The sequence below is a fragment of the Rhinopithecus roxellana genome, chromosome 1 (assembly GCF_007565055.1).
Source record: "Rhinopithecus roxellana isolate Shanxi Qingling chromosome 1, ASM756505v1, whole genome shotgun sequence".
NCBI classification, from domain to species: Eukaryota; Metazoa; Chordata; class Mammalia; order Primates; family Cercopithecidae; genus Rhinopithecus; species Rhinopithecus roxellana.
The window spans coordinates 12,756,156-12,769,489 of NC_044549.1; the positions used below are offsets into that span (position 1 = coordinate 12,756,156).

General features: G+C 35.9%; 1 protein-coding gene across 4 annotated transcripts in view; it reads left to right on the forward strand.

Moving 5' to 3' along the window:
* The window catches only part of CSNKA2IP (casein kinase 2 subunit alpha' interacting protein), a 130,744-nt gene that overhangs the window by 44,494 nt on the left and 72,916 nt on the right, over positions 1-13,334 (forward strand). The gene's annotated exons all lie outside the window — the stretch shown is intronic.

The window sequence follows — 13,334 nt, forward strand, 5'->3', positions numbered from 1 at the left end:
GGATAATATATTTGGGGGTAGAATTGAAACGGTAGCGCAATAGACTGGTTGAAGGCAGTGAGGGAAATGAAGGGAATGAGAAAATAGTTGTCAGTTTCTGAGATGTCAAAAACTGGGGAGAAATGTGAAGAGGGATCAAAAATTCTTTTTGAGATGACATATGTGGGAGGAAACCAACCTAAGCCATCCAAGTTGGAGCTATAATGTGAGCAGTTGGATATAGGGGTTTAGAACTGGGAAAGGTGTCAGATGGAGATTTGGAAATAGCACAAAGATATTCCATACCATCAAATCACCTCAAAAGAGAGTTTAAGAGAAAGAGAAAAGGTGACTCAAGGCGGAATCCTGACGCAATCCAATAATTTCACATTGGTCGCAGGAGGAAGAGTTAGCAAAGGAGACTGAAAATGAAAGAGTGGTGAGGCAGGAGGAAAACTAAAAGTCCGTAGTGATATGGAAGGTGAGAGAGGAGAGGGTTTAAGAAGGAGGTGTGGTGAACTAATGCTGCTGAGTCATTGTGTAAGAATAAAACAGAGAGATTCAACTGAATTTTTCAAATGTTTAGGTCTTTGGTGACCTGAAAATGAGGAATATAAATTATGCTGGGCAGGTGGAAACCAGATTGGAAGAAGTAGAAGAGTAATTGGAGTAAGCGAAACTGGGGATGACAGTAGTAAACAACTATTAAAGAATTTTTTTCATTTTTCTTCTTTTCAAAATGGTTTGAAATGAGATGGTACCTGGAAGAGAACGTGGGTTCCTAAACGTCTATTTTTAAGATAGATAACACTAGAACATATTTATTGGTTTATTGGGAATTGTTGTTGACAGAGAGACAACAAAATAATTGAGGCCATTTTCAGGGAGTGACTATAACGACCAAACTTGTGTCCTAAACTGGGAGAGCAGAGTGTAAATATAGAAAGTGGGGAGAAACAGATTAACAGAATTGAGGCAAATTGGTGGGGTTAATCATACGGAGGTTGGATGTTATTGGGGGGGTAAGGTTGATAGTAGAATGGAAGAAAAAAATGTGGTGGTCAGTGAATGACACGTTAAATGGAGAGTTTTAATGTAGTAGAGTTGTTGGTAATGACAAAGACCAGAGTTTGACAATGTAAGTAGGTAGCTGATATGGGGAAGAAGAAAAAGATGGTCATAAGTGAGGAAGTCAAGGAACTGAGAGATCAGTTGTTAGATGGGTAACTCACATGAATAAAGATGTCGCCACTAATAAAGCCAGGCATTTAGATGGATGGGAGATCTGGGATGGAAATGCAGTGAAATGGAAGTGAAAATCTTCCACCATTAAACAGTGGATGAGAAGTCACATGGAGATACAAGTCAACAGGATACATGAAGATGAAAGTGAATAGGAAACATGGACTCTATTCTCAATCTAGTCATTTTATACTTTTGTTGTTAATTTCAGCATTGCAACAACCCCTATCCTTTAAATATACCTGACTGCAAACACATGCTGGTTTTTTTTTTTTTTTTTTTTTTTTTTTTTTTTTGAGATGGAGTCTCACTCTGTCACCAGGCTGTAGTGCAGTGGCATGATCTCAGCCCACTGCAGCCTCTGCCTCCTGGGTTCAAGTGATTCTACTGCCTCAGACTCTCTAGTAGCTGGGATTACAGGCATGCACCACCACACCCAGCTAATTTTTGTATTTTTAGTAGAGATGGAGTTTCACCATGTTGGCCTGGATGGTCTCGATGTCTTGACCTCGTGATCCACCTGCCTTGGCCTCCCAAACTGCTGGCATTACAGGTGTGAGCCAACGCGCCCAGCCAAACACGTTTGTACTAATCTATCTTCCTTACAGTTATGTGCTTGCATGATTGGCATTAACTATTAAACCTTTTTTTTATGGTAGTGCATTACAATTTTGTGTGTAGCTCATCATTACCCTAATAATCTATGGGATGGTACTGGTATGTAAATTTTATTTCTTTTCCTTTTCTTCCACCTGGAACTGCCTTTAAAAATATTTTAAGTATATTTCTAACATATAGTAAAAATAATATGTTTCCAGATAAACTGTAAGCATACTATTACTATTTAGAGATAGAATCTTGCTCTATTGCCCAGGCTAGAGTGCAGTGGCAGGATCATAGCTCATTGCAGCCTTGAACTCCTGGGCCCAAGGGATCCTCAGTCTCAGCCTCCTGATAATTAGGCCTATAGGCTCATGCCACCACACCCAACTAATTTTTAAAATTTGTTTGTAGAGACGTGGTCACGCTGTGTTGCCCAGGCTAATTTTTAATTCTTGGCCTCAAACGGTCCTCCTGCCTCAGCCTCCAGAAGTGCTGGGAAATAAACATGATTATAATCCTCCTTTCCCATCGTGTTTCCGCCAATTCGACTGCTTAATTAACTCTTTCCTGCTTCTTTGTGCACAGAACTCTTTATTTTTCCTTCCTGATGGCAGTTCTATTACTTGACTTTCACTGTTATCATTTCTATTTTAGTTTCTAACAATTCCATGACTTCTTTGCTGATTACTATGTTTCATAGAAATTTCTGATTAAATCATACACAGAAAACACTCACATACTATTATTGTCTTACATGAAGCAGTGGTCTTTTTAATATCTGTATTTAAAAAAATAATTCTTCTAGTCATTTTTGGTGCTAGGCCAATTATGTTAATTAGAATATATTGAGCAAAGTACATATTTCCAGTTTCTGAACATATATTATTCAATTTGATCAAGCTTCAATATATAAAAGCTTTTTGTAAAATGTAGTGTCAAAAATGTTACAGTCTTTGGTCAGAATCTTGGCAGATGAAGTCAATTAAAAAGGTCAAAATGAGGGTTTTTTATTTTACAGGAAGTGCAAATGTACAGAATCTATTATCTAATTAAATGAAAGTCTGTAATTCAATGTTAGGATAGAGAATATAAATGTATCCAAGTCAGGAAGTGAAAAAAGTTGGTTTATTAACAGTAATCAGATATACGATCCGCTGTCCAGTTCTTTGCCATCTTATTTATTTCCTTTTGCTGTTCTGGAAAACCTTCATATCCCTGTATAGATAGAAAACGTTTTCTAGTTAGTCAAGCTGCCTGCTTCAATTTTTGGTTACTTGAACATCTGTCGAATTAAGGCTGTCTGTTTAGCCACAATGAGGTCTTCCATGGAAGTTACAGCTACTGTCTGTATTAGATTATTTCCACTTCCTGCTTGGTTTAATACCAAATAATAGCATCAATTGACTCACTCATTTAACAAATATTCAGTAATTATCTATTGTCTCCTTTTTGCTGCTTTAGAAAATGAGGATGTAACAATGAACCAAATAGACCAAAAACCTCCACAAAAACCATAAACTCCAAACCACCTAAAAACCCTGACCTCATTTGCTTATATTTTACTGGGAGGAGATACATCATGAAATAAATAAGTTATATAACTATATTAGATGATAATTAGTGTCCAATAGAACAATAAGAGAGCACCAAATAGGAAAATAATTGGGTAAAGCTACAATTTAAAATAGGGGATTCAGGAAGGAACTCACTGAGACAGCAACATTTAACCAAAAAACAAAAACAAACAAACAAAAAAAACCTGCCAGTGTGAGAAAATGAGTATGTTAGTCATTGGCTTAATGTGGTATTACAATGCTTCATCGGGAGGAATATTGTCCCTGGAAGAGGGAACAGCCAGTGTAAAAGCCCTAAGGCTGTACCTTGTCTGGCTGTGCTTGAGGAACAGCTAGAAAGCCGATGTGGCAGGAGAGAAGTGAGGCAGGATGAGAGCAGAGGAGAATGAGGACGGAGACTTCAGGGGTGCCAGTTCATGGAGGGACTTACAGGCCGTCGTAAGGACATTGGCTTTTCTCCTTGTCGATATAGGAAATGAGTGAGCAGAGGAATAAGAATATCTGACATAGTTTTAGAAGAGTCACTCTGCTGAGAATAGACTACATGGAGGTTCAGGGTAGAAGCAAGGAATACAGTTAGCATAGGCAAAATAATTCAGGTTGGAGCTTCTCGTGGCTTTCACTAGTGTATTGGGGGCAAAGATGGTAAGGAGAGGTTGGATTCTGAATGTATTTTAAGGACAGAGCCAACAGTGGCAATCTATTACACGTTGGAGTGCATGGTGGTGGAAGTACAGAGACTAAAAACCCTGTACTTTTTTTTTTCTTTTAATTGGGGAGGCATTTTTTTTTTTTTTTTCTCCTAAGCAGCACAAGTGTTCTATAAAAGTAATGGCTGGGTTCTGTCCATTGGAAAGAAACCATGTTAGCGTACTTCCTTTCTTCCAAGAAAATCACCAGAATAGCTTGTGTAAAACAAGTACCCTTACAATGGTCTGGGGAACAGAATGTAAAAACAGCTTGCCAGAATCAGAGAACAGGCTTAGCTCTGAAGGTGGACGGGACTTTAGAGCCCCTTCATCTATGCCATGGACACAAGAAGCACGAAAAGCTTCTTGGGGAGGAGGATGGTTTGTGCCTGTGGAGGATGGTGTGATAAATTTGGATAAGGATAAGTTCAAAATTATTTCAATAGACCTGATACACTTGATTGGAATCAAATGAGACTGGCAAACAGACCAAAAGTCACCCTTACAGAAAACCTTACATGTAGCATTTTTGGGTTAAGCATTAAGCATTTTGGTAAAGGTTAAACAGCAGGTCATGAAATTTTAAAGATAAAAGCTCTATCCAACCCAGGATAAAGTTACTGCTGGAACATTCTCTGGCATAGTGACACTGACCTGGAACTGTTGAGAAAATGATGGCATGTATACGAAACAAAAGAGTTAGTCATGAAGTTTTGTCATTAAGCCGACAATGTAACATCCAATGAGAGGTCTTCTCTGAAGGATGTACCGGTCACAGATATTTGATAAGAAAAAATATAGCAAAAGAATAAATAACTAAACCAACTGGGCATTTCTTAATTTCACTCTAATTCTCTGATTAAAAGTTGTTTGCTTTGTAAGTACATTAATTCTATTAGGTGTGAAGGTTTCACTTATTTCATGAAGTATTAACTAAGGAGTTCTTGAGCAATCTGAAATAATTAGTGCAGCAATATAAGTATCCAAATGTTTTTGCCATGGATTATTTTACGGTCTTGGAACATTTAGGTTTCTGCATCATGTATTTTGCTTTTGATAGTGTTGCATATGTAGTATAGTGAAGAAATCTGATGAATATATTTATAATGATATTAATACAATTATTTTATTTTATAGATCCACCTAAAATGTAAAAATTTTTTAAAAAGTGCGTATTTAAAAGGAAATCTTCCCATATGATTAAGAATTTGCGTTCTAGAATCAAACTTCCCTGTTTTCAACTTCAGCTGTTTTCTAGCAGTGTGACTGGGGCAAATTATTTAATCTTTGTATACTCAGTTTCTGCTTAGGCAAAATGAGGACAATAATACTTAATAGGGAGCTGCAAAGACCCAGTGAAAAACCTATATTTATCTCTATTTCTGTGATGTGTACGCACTTACATATTGATATAGAGATTTTTAGATACCCTGATATTAATCCCTAATTCATGATAAGAACTAAAAATGTTAGCCTTTGCCATTCTTGAGGATAATTTTTCAAACTACTATTTTTGTTTTTTTGCACTGTAGAATCATACTGTTTACTCATTTATTCCTGCAACAAATATTAACAACCTACTCTGTGCTACACAACGTGCTGGGTATTAGGCATATAGCTGCAACCCAAATGGACATAATACCTTTACTCACAGGTATTACAATAGAGAGCATAAAAGTAGTTAAAATATTTCAAAAGCAAATGCAAACCTGCAAAGTGAAATAAGTTTCTAAACATCTATATGCCAAGGTAAATCTAAGCTGCAATAGTTATTTTGTTGTTGTTCTTAAAGTTATATTTAAGATATGACTTCATGATTATGTGGGTCATAGCCAGATGAAGAGTGACAAATAAAACATACTCTAGGCAGAAGGTGCAGCAGGGACCGAGAACCAGAGGCAAGAAAAATAATAATTTGTTTGAGAAACTAATAAACTCATCATGTTTGGAGTGGAAGCAGTAAAAGGGAACTGCATTTGATGTAGAGGTAGAAAGTCATGAGACTGTACAACTTGGTAAGCCTCGTTGGAGATCACAGCTTGGGAAGTCATTGTGATAATTTATGGCAAGAGTAACATGATCATGTATGCATTTTAAGACAGATGACTCTGAAATTAGATAATGAGGTGCAGGAAGGCAGCTGAGTGGTTGCAGAGCAGAGGGAATAGCGAGGAGGTGATTGCAGTACTTTGTTAGAGAAATGATGGTGGCCGGGCACGGTGGCTCACATCTGTAATCCCAGCACTTTGGGAGGCTGAGGTGGGCGGATCAGGAGGTCAGGAGATGGAGACCATCCAGGCTAACACGGTGAAACCCCGTCTCCACTAAAAATACAAAAAATTAGCCAGGCGTGGTTGCGGCGCCTGTAGTCCCAGCTACTCGGGAGGCTGAGGCAGGAGAATGGCGGGAACCCGGGAGGCGGAGCTTGCAGTGAGCTGAGATCGCGTCACTGACGTCCAGCCTGGGCGACAGAGCCGGATTCCGTCTAACAAAAAAAAAAAAAAAAAAAAAAGAAGAAGAAGAAGAAATGATGGTGTATTGATGAGCGCTTTAATGGAAGAAAATAGGTGGAACCAATAACTTTAGGATGTAGAATGAAAAGACTTTGTAGTAAGTTGGATGTGAGAAGGAGCGACAACTAGGAAATAGCTAAGAACATGCCCCAGATTTCCGGATGGATCATCAGAGATTGGGGTGCCACTTTAACAAATAGAAAACACAGAAAAGGAATAGGTAGTACAGGGCAAACTAAAGCAATAGAAGATAATACATATTGTTTCAAACTGGAATTTGTGAAAGTGTTAGTGTCAAGTAGGCAGTTGGATATGTGGTTCAGAATTCAGGAGAGAATTCAGGAGATATATGTGGTCTGGATATAGGCAAATTGTTAGGCACCCCAAAATAGCTATTAGAGCCCAATGAAATGAATTAGATATCTATAGGGATAGAGAATAGGGTGAGAAGAGGAGGAGATGTAGGAGAAATGTTGAGAAATTCACTGATGGAAAAGAAAGAACAAGCAAAGAAAATGAAGAAGGAATAGCCAGAGAAATAATGAAAAAGCTAACAGAATATGTGACATGAAAATTTAGTAAAGAGAGAGTTCCAAAAAAGGAGGAAGCAGCCAGCAGTTGAAATTCTTTCAAAAATTAAAGTAAAGTACAATAAATACATTGTAATTGAATTTCGGAGAGGGTAGGACATTAGTGACTTTGATAAAAGCAGTTTCCCTGTACTTACGTAAGTTGAAACCAGATTGGAGTAAACTGGAAATAAAAAAATGTGATGAATTGGAAAAAAGAGCAATCAACACATTACATAAGTTTGGGTGGAGAGAAGAGAAATAGGATAATTAGCTGTGCTACTGGGTTGAGGAAAGATGCTTTTGTTTTATTTAATTTTATTAAGATAGGGCAATATGAACACACTTAAAAGCAGATGGGATGGAGGTTAAAAATGCAGTTGTGTTAGTTGAGAGATAGATAATTAACAGCACAAGTTTCAGGGAAGGGTGAAACAACTGAAATCTATCTGTAGAATAAAGGGGAGGATTGGCCTTGAAAAGGGATAAAGGGGATTTTGCCCTTTGTATCAGGAGAAAAGGAGAAAGAATGGGTATAGCTCTATGTGACATGCTATCTTCTGTAGCGACAATCGAAGGGAGTTTCACATATATCTGCAGATACTGTGAGGTAAGAGGAAGGATTTAAGGTTAAGCAGATTACAGAAGGTTTGATATAGTCATGTGGTAGAATGTGGAAGAAAGAATTTCAGGTAAACTTAGAGTCTTGAGAAATTTTAAAGGTCCACCTGAAGGCTATTACTTTTTTATGTCAACTTGTGTAATAGATATTTCTCAATCTAGACCATAAGCATGGAGAAAGTGCTTAGTGTCTTCACCTAGAGTTAGGGATTTCACATGTATGCATGGGAAAAGGAATTTTAGGAGTGGATAGAGAGTAGTAGATAAGATAATTTGTTGAATCAAAGTAGACGGGGGAATATAAACAAAGGTGAAATTGATATAAATAAATAATATAGACAGGGTGGATCGATATAGATAATACACAAATAGATGGATGTGTACATACACATATACATATATATGTACTTAGGGTAATGGTGTCACAGATTCAACAATATTTTAAAGACACAGTGTAAATGCAACAGCAGAGTAACATATACAGAATTTTGGGAGATTGTGGTCAAACTGAAATTTCTGAAGCAAGTTTTATGTGATTGCTTGGTATATTTTATGGTTAGACAAGTGTGTGGTTAAAATAAAATGGTGGAGAATGTCACTGGAGATGTGGAATTTGAGATGTAAAATTTAAAATGTAGAATTTAAAGCTGATAGTGCAGTTTGACCAGAAAGGAACAATGTGATATGGGTACCAAGGTTATTAGTGAATAAGAAAAAATGAGCAAGAGACTGGTAGACAGTACAGAGGAGGAGGAGGGTTGAAGAGCCGAAATGACAGGCCACAGATGAGCAAAGGTAATGGTCTGAAAGCAGCGCTAGGGGACAATGATGACAAAGACCCAATTCTACATAATTTCATGTCGTGTGAGGGGCAATGTGTGGCCTTTGCTTGAGAGAAATGTGAGGGATATGGTGTTCTCAGTAGATAAGTAGTTTACATTTAAAGTTGGAAGGTGTAGAGAGCATTCAGTAAAAACTTAACAACATAAACTGTGTATAAAGACAAGTGCAGACACTTGTCTTATTTCTCTGGGATACTGGGTACATATAATAATATGTGTACATTCACCTTTGTAGCAAACTGTCAAGCTATTTTCCAAAGTGATTGTACCATATTCCATTACTAAATAAATTTATGAAAGTTTAATTTTATCCATATCATCCCCAATATTTGATGTTTTTAAGTTTTAGCCGTATTAATGGATGGTGGTGTCTCAGTTTTAATTTGCATTTCTTTTTAAAAATTTTTTTGTGTTTTGAGAAGGAGTTTCGCTCTTGTTGCCCAGGCTGGAGTGCAATGGCATGATCTCAGTTCACTGCAACCTCCGCCTCCTGGGTTCAAGTGACTATGCCTCACTCTGCCTCAGCCTCCAGAGTAGCTAGGATTACAGGCGTCCGCCACCACGGCCAGCTGAGTTTTGTATTTTTTAGTAGAGACAGGGCTTCACCATGTTGGCCAGGCTGGTCTCGAACTCCCAACCTTAGGTGATCCACCCACTTTGGCCTCCCAAAGTGCTGGGATTACAGGTCTGAGTCACCACACACAGCCTTAATTTGCATTTCGAAGATGGCTAATGATATTGTGCACTGCTTCACACATTTATTGACTATATTTGCCTTTCGTAAAAACTTTAAGTCCTTTGTCCAGAGTTTTGATTGGATTGTTTTCTTATTGAGTTGTAATTGTTGTTTATATATTCTGGATATAAGTCCTTTGTTCTAAAAGGAAACAACAGACACTGGGGTCTACTTGAGAGAGGAGAGGGTGGGAGGAGAGAGAGGAGCAGAAAAGACTACTATTGAGTACTGGGCTTAATATCTGGGTGATAAACTATAACCTACAAACCCCCGTGACACATGTTTACCTAAGTAATAAACCTTCAAAAATACCCTCAAACCTAAAATAAAAGTTAGAAAAGTCCTTTGTTCTGTTTACACGTATGTGTTCATTTGTGTGCATGTATGTTTAAGTATACACACTCATATGCACACATGTATACACATACACACATATGTAAAATTTTCTCCTAGTTTCATTTTGTTAATGGTGTGATTTAAATAATAGAAGTTTTAGATTTTTATGAATTCCAATTATCAATTTTTATGGTGTTTCCAAAGACATCTTTGTTTATCCAATAATCATGAAAAATTTCTCCTTTTTTTCTAAAAGTTTATAGTGTTAACATTACACTTAATTCTATGATCCATTTCAAGTAATTTTTGAGAATGATATGAAATAAGGGTCAAATTTAATGTTTTTTTGTAATGATTTCCAGTTATTCCAACACTATTTGGTGAAAACACTTTTATTTTGTTTAATGACCTTACTACATTTGTGAACATAATTTAGTCTTACCTGTATATCTAATTTAGAACTCTCTCTTCTCTGCCAGTGTTCTATATTCACTTTCAGATAATATAAATTTGCTAACTTTTTCAAAATTGTTTCAGCTATTTGAAATCTTTTCATTTTTATATTAATGATAAAATCAGCTTGTCCATTTCTACAAAGAAAAGCTTGTTGGAATTTTAATTGAGATTGAATTGAATCTGCAGATAAATTTGGGAAGAATCAACATCTTAACAATACTGAGTCCACCAATAAGCTGAAATGGTATATTGCTCAACTTATTTATTTCTTTTCGTCTCATATATTTTCTTTGAGCTTTCAATGTACATGTCTTTCACGTGTTTTGCTAAGTGTATTCGTTTCACATTTTTATGTTATTTAAGATAACAGTATTGTTTATAATTTTTATTTTATAATCATTTATTACAATTGATTACTTTAATTGGCGGTTGTATTAAACCAATTTTTTTAGTGTCTGCTATATGCAGTCGCTTGCTTTATCCTGGAATTACCATGATTAGTAAAATCAGAGGCCTTCTCTGCCTGTAAGTTTACGATCTAGGGGAAGAAACAGACATTGATGAAAGAGTCACACATTAAGTGCAATAAACGAGGACTACCTACTTCTTTAAGGGATATAATCAAGTAACTTAACCTTAGGAGGAGAGTACAGAAAGTTTTCCTGTGAAAATGCAAGGTGTTCAACTCTGAAGGATGAACAAGAATTGACCAGGTTAGCGAGGAGTGAAGCACATTCTAACCACAAGAAGGAACATGAGAAATGACCCGTGGTGGGAGGAAACACAGTGAGGTTATGGTTCTGAGAGTTGATCATGGTAGTTAGGAGACAGTGAGGAGAAGCGCAATGTTAGATTTTGCTGGATAGATACCTTAGTGGCTAGATAATGATCTTGAAGCCAAGTCTGTATTCTAAATGGCTTTATGCAGGAGCATAAGATTATAATAGTTACATTTTAAAAAGATCAATATGGCTGCCATGTGGAGAGTGGATTGGAGTAAAGTAATAGTAGAATTAGGGAGGACAGTTAAGACTAAGCAATAGTCCAAGGTGGTGGCTGAACTAGCATGATGAGTTGGAAATGGAGAGAAGTGGATATATTCAGGAGGCAATTTAGAGAAAAAGTACTAACAGAGTTAGTGATAGCTTGAATATGGCAGATAAGGAAAAGGGAGGAGTTGAGGACGGCATCAATGTGCCAAACGTATGACAGTCATATTTTTAAGAAAAACAAGAGGGCATGTGAAATAGATAGATGATAAGTGTGCTTGGTGCTCAGTAAATAGGTCTGAGTAGAAGACAAACATTTACTGCCCAATAGGGAATAGCTGTCAGGTGAAATCTTAGGTGAAGATACAATGATTTTAGTAAGAATTACAGAAAGGGAGAAAGGGCCACTCTCAATTCTTGTTCTTCCTCTTTCTACTTCAAATATATTTCAGCTAGAAGTATGTCAAGACTATCCTGTGCATCTTGTCATTTCCCCCTGAAGTTTCAAATTTTGTCAGTTTTCTACTTTGATTTCTTATGTTTGTGCTACCTTTACAATAGTATACTTTGAATGCTGTACTTGTAACATTATTCATCTTTTATTAGTTTTGTCAAGTTCTATAAAGTTACTATTATTAACAAGAATAATTGATGGAGAATAATTTGTCACAATGCTGATAATCCCTCATGTAACACTACAAAATTGACAAATAACAGAGATTTATTGAACAAGCATCTGAGCTGTCATATTTACTTTTTAGTGTATCACTAGAAAGATATAAAATATGAAAGTGTTTGCCTTAATTTAATAGACTGAGGAAGAAAAATTGAAAATGAAATAGGGGTGATGTGTTATAGTATTTATATTCTTAAAATATTAGAATTGTTTAGTGTATATAATATTATTGTGGAAAATCAGCCTTTAAATTATTTGTTGTTATTACTAGGATATCTCCTATCTCTCTTTTTTTTTCCAAAATAACATCACAGTTTGAGGCATTTTAAGTCCAGATAGTAAGTATTTCATTTTACTAAAAGTGAAAAGTAAGAAGTGTCCTGATAATACATAAATTGTTCATTCCCCTCTTAGATGCCATCTACTATTTTATTTATTCATAAAGCAATCCTTAATCTGGGAGCTGAGCCAGTAAATTGATTTCATTTTCATTACTTATAGCAGCTTTTTGGATAAGAACCATTGTTCTAACTAAGTAAAATTGGGTAACTGTTTCCTGACAACCTACAGGAAAAAATATGATTTCCTATAATAAAACACTGAACTACATCCAACTCGGAGAAATATGCTGAATTCATAAACAGAAAATTAAATGCTTTAATGTAGAATGAATATAGATATTATGGCCACTGGAATTGTTCTTAAACTTGAGCTGCTATTACTTATGCAAAATGTCTATGGAAGATGAATGGCCCATTGTTGAACCCATTGAACAAAAAGCTTTGATTTCTAGCAGTGATTTTAATCAAGACTCATTATATGACTTAGAATAAGATACTAAAAAATTCCATGCTTCTGTTTTATCATGTGAACAAGAAAGAAAAATATACTTTCTCTCTGTCCTTGAACTCTTAAAGTTATAAAGAATATTAATGCTGAAGGACCCCACTAATATGAATGCAAAAACTTTATAATTACCAAAAATTATTTAAATCCATACACCAGTTAGATAAATTACTCCTAAAATAAATTGGGTGCATATGTACTTAAAAATTCTTGAATGCTGTATATACTGAAGTATATGTTTCATCTTAACTAATGAAACTCTTTCCACCCTGCGGGGCTTATTGTTGGAAATAGAGAAAGGTCCCATCTTGACAGAGAAGAGAAAGCATAGATGTCAGATATGAAAGTCAGGAGGCTTTATTTAACAATTATAAGTTGAAAGCTAGTCTGACCATGAAGTCTGGAGATACTATAAAGACATTTTGATTTATCTTCAACTAGGAGCCTTATATAGGGAGACAGATAATTCATTATTTGTAGTTGTTTTTCATTCTTACACTTTGATGGCAGGGAATATTTATGTCTCTCTCAGTGCTAAAATTTGTGTAGCTTTCACAGTCTCTTTAACATATTAATGCTCAATAGATATCTGAGGAAGAAATAATATCAAACCATTATTCATAAATGATTTTTTATCCATTCACTTATTCATAAATGATTTTT